Below are 15,362 nucleotides of genomic sequence, written 5' to 3' on the forward strand. Positions count from 1 at the left end.
CCCACTCCAGAAGTTCCCAGGATTGGTTCCCAGAGACACCAAATGAGAATACAAGCAGACACAGAAGAACATACAATGAATGGGCGCAGAAATCAGACAACAGGGAGACAGGGGGGTGAAAAAAATAAAAATAAATCTTTAAAAAATAGAAAACGATTAAAATGGTCATTTCAGTTAAGTATTTTGGGATTTCAGACAATGAACAATTTTAATAACAACAAGAGGCATGTTTAATACTGGTTTTATTCTCACATCTAAGTTTTATCTTAATATGGAAGAAACCATCATTCTTTTCACCACTACAATGAGCAAATTCCTACAAATGGGACTTACATCATGCTTGCAAAGGAGAAAGAATATCCAACAATAATCTTTTAAAAGCCAATGATGTTTCTCCTAATAGGCCAAAACTTTACCATACTTAGTTGAAATTGGAAAAAAAATGATGAGTTTGGAAAGAATTTAAGTACTGTCATTTTATTTCTAACTCTCCCTTGATGTGAAATTATGTGTGGGCTTATAAAATTCATCTAATATCTTTGACCTTCAGATTCTACTGCAACTCTTCAACCCTGGAATTTGAAGAAAATTTAAAAAGTAAAAATTTAAAATAATTGTATTTTGTACTGACAAAGCCTTCTAAATTGAAATGACTTTTGTTCATTTATACAACTAATCATTCTTGTGCATTGATTTGCTAAATAAATGTTAACAAAAATGGAAGCTTAATATCTAATGAATCTTGCCAACTACCCTAAAATGCTTTGATAAGGAAGAGTCAGAAACTCTAAATGCTATGCAAAGGCAGCTTTATTCAATCAAATGAATTTCAGGTTATGTCAAGTTATTATAACAATTGAGCAATCACAAAAGACAGTAATGTCTTAAAGACATAGAAAAGAATGAAAGTATATAGAACCACTCAACAAATTGGGGGAAAACACAACATCTGATCACACACAAAGCAAGGAATTCCCCTTGCAGTCAGTCAGAGTCCCAAATGAAAAATAGTCCCAGGCAAATCATCCTCTCCTGGGGTAGACTTCTACTGGCAGCTTGTGGACTACCCCTTTTAAGGGATCTGAATCTCAGAACTCTAATGAGTCTTGCAACTCATGAAGAATGATCTCATCAAAATTAATCAAATCCATCCAGTGGGTGGGGTAGTGGCCAGCCCTCCATAGAGGAGATGCGTTTTCTAGAGGGGTCTTGGTTCTAGTCTATTTATGGTACACTGAACAAGAATATAAAGGTTTTAAACTTTTAGTTTTTCAGGGAATACAAACAGAGCAAGAAAATGTCACAGCTGGTAACATGTTCCTTTTAAAAATTTGATTTTTGGTTAACAGGTGGGGGGATTGCCTGCATAATAATGGTACAACATTCCAAAGGGCAATGGACAAGTTAGTCAGTCACAATTCTAGGCTAAAACAGCAGGCACTATTGATTAAAAACCTTCTAAATTCACAATTCTTAATAATTATCTTGTAGTGCATCAAGCATGTATTAAATATCAGGCAGATTCTAGTTTCTTGGCAAGCATCGCAGTACAAAATAAAGGCCCTAATTTTGCTAAGGTGATGAATAAAATCTATTTAATTAAGTTTTAATTGCTCAGGAAAGTAAAATAATCACATTTGATTCTCCAGGCATTTGTACATCACTTATATTATTAGCAAAAGGTAGAAATCCAAGGAATGTAGTGGAAAAAGAAACATTTAAAATTCTCCTCATCTTTGATGATCTGGGACTTTGAAGGAAACAAAGAGATGTTCAGTAAATGTGTGACAAGACAGACATTCAAGTTTAAAAAGATTTAACCTAAACAAAATTCCAAACAAAATATTTTCAAAAATTCTGATTTTAGCTAATCACACATTTGTGAATCAGTTATTTCAGTTGACTAACCTGTTCAATTCCATGAAATCATCCATTATTGAAAGTGCCAGCCTTGTCAAAGTAACTTCTCTATAGACTCAGGAAACACACATTTTCTTCTCACATTGTTTACAGGCATGTTAGCAGGATTTGACTTCTTTTAAAGTTAAAAGAGGTTTGGAATACAATCTCTTCTCCACACTAAATAGTAGTCTGAATGCTTTCAATCTTTCCTAGTTCCTATATTCTTTTCTTTTAAAAATCTTTAAACTAAGTAGATTTTATGCTATAAGCTATTATAAATTTTGTATTGTTATGAAATAAATGTATAGGTGAAAAGGTTTAGTTAATGTAAGTTTCATATACTCACCTGAAAAAAAGGCCCCACTGGTTTTCATCTTACTGCCACTTATCATGGAATATCAGGTCCTAGGTAGACCAGCCAAGCCATTATCCTTCAGAAAATGAACATGAGATGTATTAGTATTTGTTCCCTCAAGGACATTCATCCCTAGGTCATTATTAGCATTAAAAACCTGGCAGCTACACATTGTGTCACATCTTTCCTACCTATGGAAAATTTCTATCACTTAATATCAATGCCATGGTTTGGCACCTAATTATTGAATGAGGATGCAGAGGATGTGATTCTGAGCCTCCCATCTTTCTGTTGCTTGGGATAGGCAATAATTTGCTTTGAATATCAGCTTTTGCATCTCCCATATCTCCCATGGAACTAATTGTGCAATATCTTATAAGACTTTGTAAGAATCAGAATCAAAGTTAGATAAAGTAGCTATATATGCCAGGAACAATGAGGACAGTTTCCACTTTATCTCTTGTCCCAAATCTACAACTGTTTGACATATTCTGGGTATAATGAGTATTCTATTATTTTTATTGTAATTTGTAATTTTCATACACAAGTTAATATTTCATAATAATTTTAAAAAAGAAAAAAATCTGGTGGCCATAAATTTTCATTTAATAGAATTTGGTCAGAAGACTGGGGGGACTTGTTCTATTTACGAGGAGGAGTAGGCAGCCACCATATATATGATGTTGCTTTTTTATTTTAAATTGTATTAAGATATAGCCTATATAGAAAAGTGTACACCATTTAATTGTTGAGTTTAGTACAATATCATAAAGTGAATACACAATTTAAGAGCCACTGAAGTCAAGAAATCATTTGTTAATAACACCCCAAAAGTTCCCTAGACATATCTCCTATGATATTCCTGGGAACTCAACCAAATAAACCTTCTTGCTTGATTTTTTCAGGTATTTTTGAAATATTTATCAATATTTCTGTTAATTGCTCCAGTTAATTGTATAATTTATATTGGAAATTTAAGAAAGAAACCTTTTTTAGATATAGAGCAACCTAGTCCTAGGCAGAATCCTGAAGAAATGGGAATAAAAGACAAAATAGCCAGAGGGGAAATATGTAGTACAAAATTCTTTTTTGGATGGAAAGCCCAGGAGGGACACAGGCACGGTGGGGTGTAAAAGAGAGAAGGGATTAGAACAAGTGCAGAGATTCAAAGCTAATTGAAAAGGGAATTGCACTGAAATAATGTCACATTGAGTATATTTTGTAACTGAACGGTAATCCATTTTCCAAGTTGAAGAAAATCAGTCATCCAGGACTTTCTTGCCATCTCTTTCTTTTGCTGTTGTTGTTGCTGTTTGCTTGTTTCATTTAAGAGGAAAGTTGCAGTTATTAAAAATTTTAAGAACAACTTTGTAATTAGCTTATTGAAAGGAATATTTTAATTCACACCAACAATGATAAAAGAAACATTTTCTCCTCAATATTTGCAATAGAATAAATTTATTTATTCATGTAATATATTTTATGAAAAATCTTCAATATGAAATCACTCATTTCAGCCACCATTTATTCTATTCTAAGCCTTCTTGTAGGGAAGATGTATACCAGTTGTAACAAAACTTTTTTATGTATAATATCTGAAGCTCTTACAAACAACATGTGGGTAAAGATAAGTTCATGGATGGTATAAATTTCATTGTGGTCTCTGCTTAGTTACTATATTAAGTCTTTGCATGCAGATTCACAATCACTCTTTTGTTCTCTCTTTATTTTTTTTAAATGTTACACTCAAAAAATATAAGAGCTCCCCATATACCCCAACCCCCCTCACCCCAGTCCTCCCACATCAACAACCTCTTTCATCATCATGGAACATTCATTGCATTTGGTGAATACATTTTGGAGCACTGCTGCACCATATGGATAATGGTTTACATTGTAGTTTACACTCTCCCCCAGGCAACCAAGTGGGCCATGGGAGGACATACAATGTTCAGCATCTGTCCCTGCAGTACTACCCAGGATAACTGCAAGTCCTAAAAATGCCCCCACATCATATCTCTTCTTCCCTCTCCTTACCCTTAGCAGCTACTGTGGCCACATTGTCCACATCAATGCTACAATTTCTTCCATTACTAGTCACAATAGTTCCATATTAGAATATCAGTAAGTCCACTTTATTCCATACTGTATTGTCTCATCCTTTGGAACCTGGGATGGTTATGTCTACTCCACCTCTATATGGAGAGGGGGTTTAGATTCCATATGGATGATGTATGCAATTCTCCTGCTTGCAGTTGTTAGGCACTGTTGGGTCCCTGGTGTGGTGTTGAACTTTTTCACCTCCCTGTTAGCTGGCTGGGGTAAGTCCAATAAACCAGAGGGTAGGAGATGCAAGTCTGCTGAGGCTCAGGGCCTGGCTGTCACACAGTCCAGAGATACAGGTCTCCTGAGTATACACCAATCCCAGTACCAACTGCAGGTCCAGTTAAAGTGACAGAAGAGACATGTGAAGAAAGGTCACATCTGATTCTAACTCCATCACACTCAGGTATACAAACTCCAAAGTAGGGCCAACTGAGATGACACTCAAGTCCAGAGTCATCTGCTGTGATTATAGAACCTTGGGTCTCTGTAGCCCTCAGAACCATATACCCCATATACCCCAACCCCCCTCACCCCAGTCCTCCCACATCAACCAGGTATTGTATCTACTTTGGCTGTCTCTGGGACTCTACTGAGGTGTGTGTAAGCACAACCCCTCTGATGACCTCCTGACTCTTTTTTGGAGACTCATAGCCATATATACTCATTTGTCCTTTCCATTTCCCCCTTTTATTCAGGGTCTAAAAGCAGTTTTTAACATCTGATATTACAGGTAGGCTGAGATATTCTGCTAGTCTGAGTTGACCTTTTTATTCAAGGTCTTTTTCTAGTTACATCATCAGCTGATGCTTGATAGTAATCCCTCAGGATCAGGAAGGCTCATCCCCGGGAGTCATGTCCCACACTGGGGGGAAGGTAATGCATTTACATGCTGAGTTTGACTTAGAGAGTGGCCATATTTGAGCAACATGGAGGCTCTCAGGAGGTAACTCTTAGGCACCATACAGCTCTAGGGCTAGTTGAAATTCAGTTGCACAGGCTCATAAACATAGTCATCAGTGTCAAGGGCTCATTGTTGGACCATCCTTTATTGGTCTTTGCCATTGCACTTGGGGGATTTTGCTGTTCTATTGGGGAATGTGATAGAGCTCCCCTGGCTAGGAACTCAGCACTCTCTCAGTTGTGATTTTTAACTGTAACTACTATGAAATATTCAAGCATTTTTATGTACCCTGTATACATGCCCTGGAGAACTCCCTCCCAACCATGTTACCCCCATCAATAACACCCCATACCTGTATTCCTCCCCTGTCAAAGTTGAAACTCTCTGTGGTCCAAAACTTCTTCAAAAATGAAGCCTAATATATTGCCAAGTTTCATTAATACTGAAATGGAATAGAGTGATGGGTTTAAAGCTTAGATATAGAATACATACTAATTTAGAAAAATAAAATAAAGAAAAATAAATTGGGGTGTCGAAAAATGAAAAAATGAAAAACCTTTGTTCGTGACATTTTGCCTTTCATCACTGCAGTAGGTGTTGCCCTGTATGCACAGTGGCAAGGCAATTTCATTTCTTCCTCCGTGTCTACATCCTTTCTTTTTTTTTCCTAATTATTAAGTTTGTCTTCACTAAAGTTTTAGATTACAGTAATTCACATATACAATATAGGGTACTCCCATATATCCAACATCAAATACTTTGTCCCCTCTGCAGCAATGACATTTTTACATGTTCATATTATATTTGCTGAAGCTGATGTACAGATATTGAAACATAGCTTTCAACCATGGTTCCATTTGGGTTTACATTATGGTTTATATTTTAGACTATACAAATATATCTTATGTATATCTTGTACATAAAATAACTAAATTTTTTTGTCTTTGTTTTTTTAATGTTACATTCAAAAAATCACAATCACTTTTAAAACACCAGACCTAGTTAAAAAGAAAAATGTTTGCCTAAAAACATAAGTAGATACAACCCCAGGTGTTGGTTCTTCTGAGGGCTACAGAGACCCACAGGTTCTATGATCATGGCAGATGGAGTTCAGTGCCATCTCAGATGGCCCTACTTTGGAGTTTGTTTCTGTGTGATGGAGCTGGACTTAGATGTGATCTTTGTCCACAAGCCTCTCCTGTTAATTTTACTGGAACTGTAGTTGGTGAAGGGGTTTAATGTATACCCAGGGGACCTGAATCTCTGGACTGACCATGTGATAGCCATGGTCTGAGCCTCAACAGACTAGCAACTCCTACACATTGGTTTATTGGACTTACCCCATTCAGCTAACATGGAGATGAAGAAGGTCAACCACCACACCAGGGAGCCAAGAGTGCCTACAACTGAAAGCAGGAGAATTGCATCCAGCATCCATGCGGAATCTAAGCCCCCTCTTGATATAGATGTGGAGTGGACACAACCATTCTAAGGTCCACAGGATGGAGGAATAGAGTATGGATTAAAGTGGACTTACTGATATTCTATTCATGAACTATTGTGATTAGTAATAGAAGAAAATGTGGCATTGGTATGGAGAAAGTGGTCATGGTGGCTGCTGGGGGTAGGGGTGGGAGGAAGAGTTGTGATGTGGGGGCATTTTCCAGGGTTGGAGTTGTCCTGGTGGTGCTGCAGGGACAGTTACCTGTCATTGTATGTCCTCCCATGACCCACTGCGTGGACTGTGGGAGAGTGTGGGCTATGGTGTGGACCATTGACCATGAGGTGCAGTGGTGCTCAAAGATGTATTCACCAAATGCAATGACTGTCTCATGGTGATGAGGAGGTTGTTGTTATGGGGGGAGGAGTGAGGTTAGGGGGGTGGGGTGGTATATGGGGACTCATATTTTTTAATGTAACATTAAAAAAATAAAAACAAAAAGTAAAAAAAAACAAAAACCTGTCAAATGGAGAATTTGAGATGATGAAAATTGAGCAATTTATCTCAATGGTGCTAAGTTAGTAAATAACTTTTTCTTGTTCTATTCCTCCTACATTTATGTATTATCATTTTATTAAAGCATACATGGAAAAATTTGTAAGATTGTAACAACTACATATTCTAATAGAATAAATCAATCTTCAATCAATCATAAAATATTTATTGACATATTAAATTTAATTAGGGATAATGGTCACTTTATACTATATTTTAATTTCAGTTTTAAGAATATACAGAGGTCCATGGAAAATGACTATGAATAGAGACCACAAAATACAATGAAATCATATTTACAATAGTTTCCTAAATAAACAAGTCAGTTAAAATATTATAATTAGAAAATATTTTACTTCTGCTGCATTTTTTAAATTAGATCATCAATGACTTGGCAAATGCTCCTAGCAACTTTCCAATCAAAAGTTAATTAGCAATAGATACATGAAGGACACATGAACCCATCTAATAGAGTTTGGGTAATGGATGCTGGTGATGGTAGTGCTGTCTTGTTAATGTAATTAATACCATCGAATTGCCAATTTGAAAGTGGTTACAACAGAAAATTCTGAGTTGTTTTTATGTTATTAAAATAAAACCTTAAAAATCCATTCTGGGCTCTTATAAAAAATTGTTGACAAGATTGAGATTATTTAGGAACCATGCTACTTGCTGATGAAGCTTCCAGGAAAATATTACTCAATCCAGATGGGCATATCTGCTGATGCTGAGATACTGACCTCAGCTATAATTCTTAAATGATGCTGGTGACAGAAGTAATTTTTTCTGCAAATATTTAAGTATTATCAAAAGGATAAAAAGCATTTTTTCACAATATATTTTCTTGAAAGACTATATATGTGGCAATTTGGAGTCAGAGGTATCACAGAAAAACATTTTCTTAAGCTTAATCCATTCTTGTGGCTGTGAGCCCATTTTCAGTAGGACATTTTGATAAAGTTACTTTAGTTAAGTATGCCTATGACTGGAGTCCTTTATAAAATGAATGAAATTCAGATGAAGAGAGAAAGCTGCAGAGGGATCAGCCAGATGCTGAACATCAAAGGAACCTGGAAGAGAATGGAGATACCAGGAGACTCTGACATTTGCCATGACATATGACAAGTTAAGGAACAAGGATTTCTGCCAAGCAGTCACTGAATCCAGTCTTTGGGGAGAAAGCATTGTCCTTATGGTGACTTGATTTGGATTTTCATTTAGTCATAAAACTGAGAAAATACATTCTGATTATTTAAGCTTACCTATGTATGGTATTTGCTTGAGCAGTCAAAGAAATGAAAACGAGGTGTCCCTGGAGACAGCAACAAGGTTGTTTGTACCCAGGGCTTGGAACCTCTAGAATTTCCTTGTCACATCCCCTGCTCTGATTTTCTGAGAGGAAGAACACTTCCCCATGACCTTCCTCAAAGCTGCCGCCACTTCTTTATTCCCCAAGCTGTAGATGAGCGGATTGAGCATGGGGGTGAGGATGGTGTAGAGGGCAGACACTACCTTGTCTTTCTCTGGTGTGTGATATGAAGGGGGTAGAACATTGGTGTAGAAGGATGTCCCATAGAAAATGCTCACCACCTTTGCGCCAGCCTTCAGCAGAGTTCATCCGATGAACGGTGATAAGGATCCATGTGTAGGAGATAGAGATGACAGATAAGGGAATGAGCACCATCAGCACACAGCAGGCATACATTAGGGTCCTGTAGAGGGAGGTGTCGATACATGATAGCTTCAGCACAGCTGGGATCTCACAGAAAAAGTGATTGATTTCTCGGGACTCACAGAAAGGGAAACTCATAGTGGCAGTGATCAGCATAAATCCATCCAGGGAGCCACCGACCCAGGAGCCCACCACCATAAACAAGCAAATCCTGCGGTTCATGAGTAGAGGGTATCGGAGGGGGTTGGATACAGCTACAAACTGTCATAGGCCATGAGGCTGAGCAAGAAACATTCCCCTCCAATCAGGGTCACATAAAAGAATTTCTGAACTGTATAGCCTAGGAAAGAGATGTTCTTTTCCTTGGACAGAAGGTCTTGCAGCATCTTGGGGATGGTGATACAGACATACACTGTATCCATGATGGAGAGCTGGCTGAGTAAGAAGTACATGGGTGTGTGGAGACATGAGTCCATATGTATGAGCAGAATCATGACCATGTTGGCTGTTACAGCCACCGCAAAGATGGAAAAGACCACTGTAAAGATAAGCCCAGGGAACACAGGATGGATGATTAGTCCCAAGAGGATGAAGTCAGTGGAGTTCTTAAAAATTGCCTCCATGTCCATGGCACATGATAGCTCCTACAATTTTAAAGACAGAAAGTTATTTATTTAACAATCCAATATTTAAGAATCACCCATCATGAATACTGTACAGAAGCAGTGTGGACTGAAAGAAAAAACAGGGATTTTGGGTCACAGTCTTTTGAATCTTATTTCCAAAATTAATTATATGTTTCATATTAGAGAGAATTATCTCAAAACATATCATCTGTGAAAAGTTCATATAAAGCCTATATTGCTACTTGTTAGAAGATAAAAAAAAAATAAAAGAAATTCATAAAGTGCCAGATTCAGAGTCTTTTTTATTTTTGTGAATCTTAATTCTATATGCATTCTCTAAACTTACTGCTTTAGTTGAAAATTTTCTGAGAGTTGTAGCTGTGCCATATCCCCCATATTTCCTTGCAGTCTGTATCTATATAGAAATTTAATTTAAATTGTTCTTTATCATTTAAAGTTTCACATAGGATCATTCAAAGTCATCAAATTGCATTTAAATAAATGGGGGCGGTGGACTTGGCCCAGTGGTTAGGGCATCTGTCTACCACATGGGAGGTCTGCGGTTCAAACCCCAGGCTTCCTTGACCTGTTTGGTGCTGGCCCATGCGCAGTGCTAATGCACGCAAGGAATGCCCTGCCACGCAAGAGTGTCCCCTGTGTAAGGAGAGCCACCCAGCATGAAAGAAAGTGCAGCCTGCCCAGGAATGGTGCTGCACACACGGAGAGCTGACACAACAAGATGATGCAACAAAAAGAAACACAGATTCCCATGCCACTGACAACAACAGAAGCAGACAAAGAAGACACAGCAAATAGACACAGAGAACAGACAACCAGCGTGGGGTGGGGGGGAAGGGGAGAGAAATAAATAAATAAATCTTTTTAAAAATACATAAATAAATGGGAAGTCAATAAATATAGGTAATGTTAACTTTTTTTATCTGTTCTTGTTTTTAAGAACTGTGACTGGTTAAAACATCAGGATTTACAAGTTGTGACTTCTTTCATTTCAAAATCACAGATGCTGGACATTATATATCCTGCCATAACCCACTGAATGTGTTGGGGGAGAGTGTAAACTACAATGTAAACTATAATCCATGTGGTGCAGCAGTGCTCCAACATGTATTCACCAAATGTAATGAACGGGCCACAGTGATGAAAGAGGTTGTTGATGTGGGAGTAGTGGGGGGTGGAAAGTGAGGTATGTGGGAACCTCATATTTTTAATGTAACATTTTTTGTGATTGATACATCTTTAAAAGAAAGGCAATTTATTATTAAGTAAATAAATAAACAAATGTAAAGATCACAGGCTGCTGTGGTTTAAGGCTGACTTTTCTGATTCAAATGAAACTTATGTTTTAAACATGGATTATATTGTTAAACAGATTATCTGTCGTAAAAGAATAATTTGGAGGTCATAAATCTTAAATGACCAACTCAAGGAACTTTGCTCAAAGAGTAGGGCTTAGAATTCATCATTGTGCTGTATATTCTAATAAATACTCTGGAGCCTGCCAAAGTTGTATGATTTAATACTGCATTATATAATTCAACAATGGCCTAAACTTCTTAGTATTGTTCCATCAGAGATTAATACAATTTCTCTAATGGAGTGGCATCCTGAACATGTCACTATATAATATATTATCCTATGAGTCCATTCTAGGTGATATTAGATTTCCACACATTTCTTTTCCTATCATGCTGCTTATTCTTCGTTATTATAAGTGAGGGTGGCTAGATGAAAAGAAATTCTTGATTTTAGATGTGAAGAGACAGTATGATTAGAGAATCCTGGAAAAAAATTAAATGAATTCTCATTCATTTTATCTTTGAGGACTATAAATGCCCATCTTTGCTATATATTTGGGACTATTGAGGGATAAATTATCCATTATTATTTCCTTTTTATAATTCCTTAACATAGTGTGGCTCTCACAATTTTATTGAGAGGATTACAAAAAAAAGGCTATTTCTGTAAAATATAACAGCCACAAAAAGGTTAAATATCTCTGGATCCTTTGGTTCCACAGGAGACTAATACATGGTCTCTGAAGTCACCAGAGAGAATTCCCCTTCATATTGAAACCATAATTATAAGTAATAAAAGGACTTCTTTTTCCCTTCTGAGTATTCATCAAAAAATGAATTTGAACAATGGACTCTCCCCAAAGTAAAAAAAAAAAAAAAAAAAAAAAAGCCAAATACATCACCCCCCAAAACACCAGTTTTCTCTCAGTCTATGCTGAAATACAAATGTGTTATATCTTTTCAGTTGAGAAATAAAAGAAACAAATGCCTAGATATTTAATAAACCATACCTAAATATTAAATATTAACATTTGAAAAACTTGATTAAATTCAGCAACTTTTGATTACTTTAATATAAAGGAAATTTCATTCTAACATCCACAGCTCTGAATTATAGACCAAGAAACTGTCCTTAAAGTATTGTAACTAAAACTAGCTTAAAAGGGCTTCTGAAATAACTGCTTATAAAGTAAAATATTTCTGCCAGCAAGCAGTGCTTTATTTTGATTAAAGACATTTAATTTTTTTTCACTTAGATACACAACTGGAATTTATATACAAACAGTGGCAAATCAGCTCCTGATAACCTCTTTAAGAGTACACTTTAAAGAATACAAATGGACTATAAAGTGAAAATTCAATCAAGCTAAATATCACTTAAGAAAATATACTACTTTGTGTCAAAATAGGCCAGAGAATTTTGATTCATAAAACCATTCACATTGGAACCTACAGAACATTCAAAAGAGTAGATGATGTTTCATCATCTCAAGTCTTTTTGTTTAAGGGATGAAAACTTTTCCAATTGTTGATTCTATTTGAGTAGATCCTAAATTCATGGAAAATTAAAAATTATAATTTAAGTCAACTAATTTATATTTTTAAAGACTCAGCAATGCAGAGAGTAAAAAAGAAAACAAATGCAAATTGGCTCTAGGCCATAGTGTTTGTTCACGTGCTCATGTATGTGTGTGAAGGGAAAAGACCATGCTAGAGGAGGAGTAGCATATGAAAGTGATGTTGAACAAAGAGGCATATTTTAATTTCTCAATGACTCAAATTTATGCAACCTAACATGATACATACTTGAGGAGAGTAATGTTGCATCATGTGGTAGTCTGTATTATAATAACCAGTTAGATTAATATCTATATTACGAACAAAATTATATTTCATAAGCTACTCCTTTTTAGTGCAGGTCCCTAGCAACAAATATTAGTAACCATGTTGACATTATTGCTTCACATATGTATAGTTTGATTTATTCACAATTAAAACAGTCTTATTTTCCATCCCTTATTGGTAACCTTTATTTCATAATCACCATTCTCCAATGCTCAGTGCTATCACTAGAGCGCTCCTAGAAAAAGAAAAAGAAAAAAAAGTTAGCTGTATAGTGTCAACCCAAGACTTTTCTGCACTTCAAAGCAGAGGATACTCTGACCCCCAGGATGGCCTATATCATCACATAGCAATGCCATATCAACATATGGCAAGGTTATGTGGCATAGGGGAAAATCCAGCCAAAATTAGATAGGAAATTTGAATATAAGCTTAGGGTCTCTGATGTCTTTACATCTGGTGTTGGTTATTGGAAGGAATGGTGAAATTGGGGAGTCACAATGATCTTGCCTGTAAGCTTTGACATGGAGGAAAAGTAAGGAAACCTAGGGGGATTTCTGTGCAGCAATGCTAGCTAATAGAAGCTTTACGTTTTCTGGACCTGAGGACATTCCGAGAGAATCCACAGAAATCTAGGCACAGTGGGTGACCCTCATATCAGCTTTTAAGAAGAGTCCTTCTAATGAGGTCAGTTTGCATCTACCAGAAAAAAATGATCTGTCCAAGATCAAGATTATTCTGACCAATGATTTGTGATATTCTGTTCCAAGGAATTCACAATGACTAAACTAAGAGAAGAAACCTGCCAGTGTATTTTATGTATCCTGTAGTAATATTGCTGTTAACCAAAAATGATTTCTTCCATCTAACACTTCCTTTAAATGCTTACAATGCTGTCAAAAGGCAATTTTTCCATTCCATTCTTAGAGATAAAATGCCTCAAGTGTAAATACAATCTGTGTTCAAGGCACTGTTCCAAGTATTGATTAACGCCTCCCACTATCATTAAGGAGTACACAAAGGGATTGAGAAAAACAACACATACGTAAAATAATGGTCACTAAAGAAGGTTATTATAAGTCTAAAATGAAGATTTGGGGGAGGACCAAAACACTTTACACTTGGAAGATTTGAAGTCCTTTAGCAGAAGTAACATACAGTAGCACCACATTCAGTTACCTTTGTGGAACCATCTCATTATACAGGGAGATGACATGCCCTGAGATGCTAAAGCAGTCTTTTGTCAAAGGCCCTACAAAAGTTGTATGCTTTTTACTGGTGGAATTACTTCTCCAGACATCTGTTTATTGAAGGTATAAAAAAAGAGTTAGTACCATTAATAAAAAATAACACACAGTTCAAAAATTAACAGATTATTTGTTGTTGCATGAAGAAAATCTGGTCAAGAGATGCATATTGGGGCATATCTATTTTAGGAAAGTTTGTAATGAGAAGACAATTATACATGTGGAAGACTGGGACCTGAGCCTCAACAGAGTTGCAATACCTACTCTCTGGTTCATTGGACTTACCCAGATCAGCTAAAAGGGAGGTGAAGATGGTCAAGTATGACACCAGGGAACTGAGAATGCCTACAACTGCAAGTAGTAGAATTGCATCCATCAGCCATGTGGGATCTAAGCCCCCTCTTGATTTAATGATGGAGTGGACATCACCTTTCCTGGGTCCACAGGATGGAGGAATATAATATGGATTGGAGTGGACTTGTTGGTATTTTACCATAAAACTGCTGTGACTCTAACAATGGAAGAAATTATATCACTAATGAGGAGACAGTGGCTACAGGAGTCGTTGAAGGCAGGGAGAAAAAGAGGTGTGATGTGGGGACATTTGATTTGGAGATGTCCTCAATGATATTGCAGTGACAGAAGCTGGACATTATATATCCTGCCATAACCCACTAAATGTACTGGGGGAGAGTATAAACTATAATGTAAACTATAATCCATGAGGTGCAGCAGTGCTCCAAAATGTATTCACAAAATGCAATGAATGTGCCACAATGATGAAAGAGGTTATTGATGTGGGAGGAGTGGGGGGTGGGCTGTGGGGTATATGGGAGCCTTTTATATTTTTAATGTAATCTTTTTTGTGATCTATGTATCTTTAAAAAAAGGAATTTTTTTTATTTAAAAATGAGAGCTAGAAGGAGAAAGAAGAGGCTGCAGAGTCTCCAAAACCAGACAAATAAATAAACTTTGCCTTGTACCAGGCAGATTTTATATATAAACAATCATTTCCAAGAAAACTCTGTGCTTTGGACTGATTAATTTATATCAGTGTCTTTACCTCAAAGATCACACATTATGGCTAGAGATTAAAATATACTGAAAGCATGGAATATTTAATGAATATTTAAATGTTAACTATTTGGGAAATAACAGTGATATAGGAAGAAACAAGAGAAGACTGAGGTCAGTTTGTTTTGCACAAAGAGCATGAGAATAGAGATGAAAATTGGTCTAATTTTAAAATTTGAGATAAAAATGAGGACAGGGTAAGCAGTGGTTTTAACTAATATCAGGGAAATCTATTAGATGAAATAGCAGGGTACGTGGGTGAAGGCAGTGAGGGAGGATCTGGTCCAACTGAAGCTGAAAGGTTCCTTGGAGAGATCATCTGTGC

General features: G+C 36.5%; 1 pseudogene; it reads right to left on the reverse strand.

Moving 5' to 3' along the window:
• Positions 1-8,616: 8,616 nt before the first annotated feature.
• On the reverse strand, positions 8,617-9,561 carry LOC101417424 (olfactory receptor 2T2-like; annotated as a pseudogene).
• Positions 9,562-15,362: the final 5,801 nt, after the last annotated feature.

The sequence above is a fragment of the Dasypus novemcinctus genome, chromosome 22, assembly GCF_030445035.2.
Source record: "Dasypus novemcinctus isolate mDasNov1 chromosome 22, mDasNov1.1.hap2, whole genome shotgun sequence".
NCBI lineage: Eukaryota > Metazoa > Chordata > Mammalia > Cingulata > Dasypodidae > Dasypus > Dasypus novemcinctus.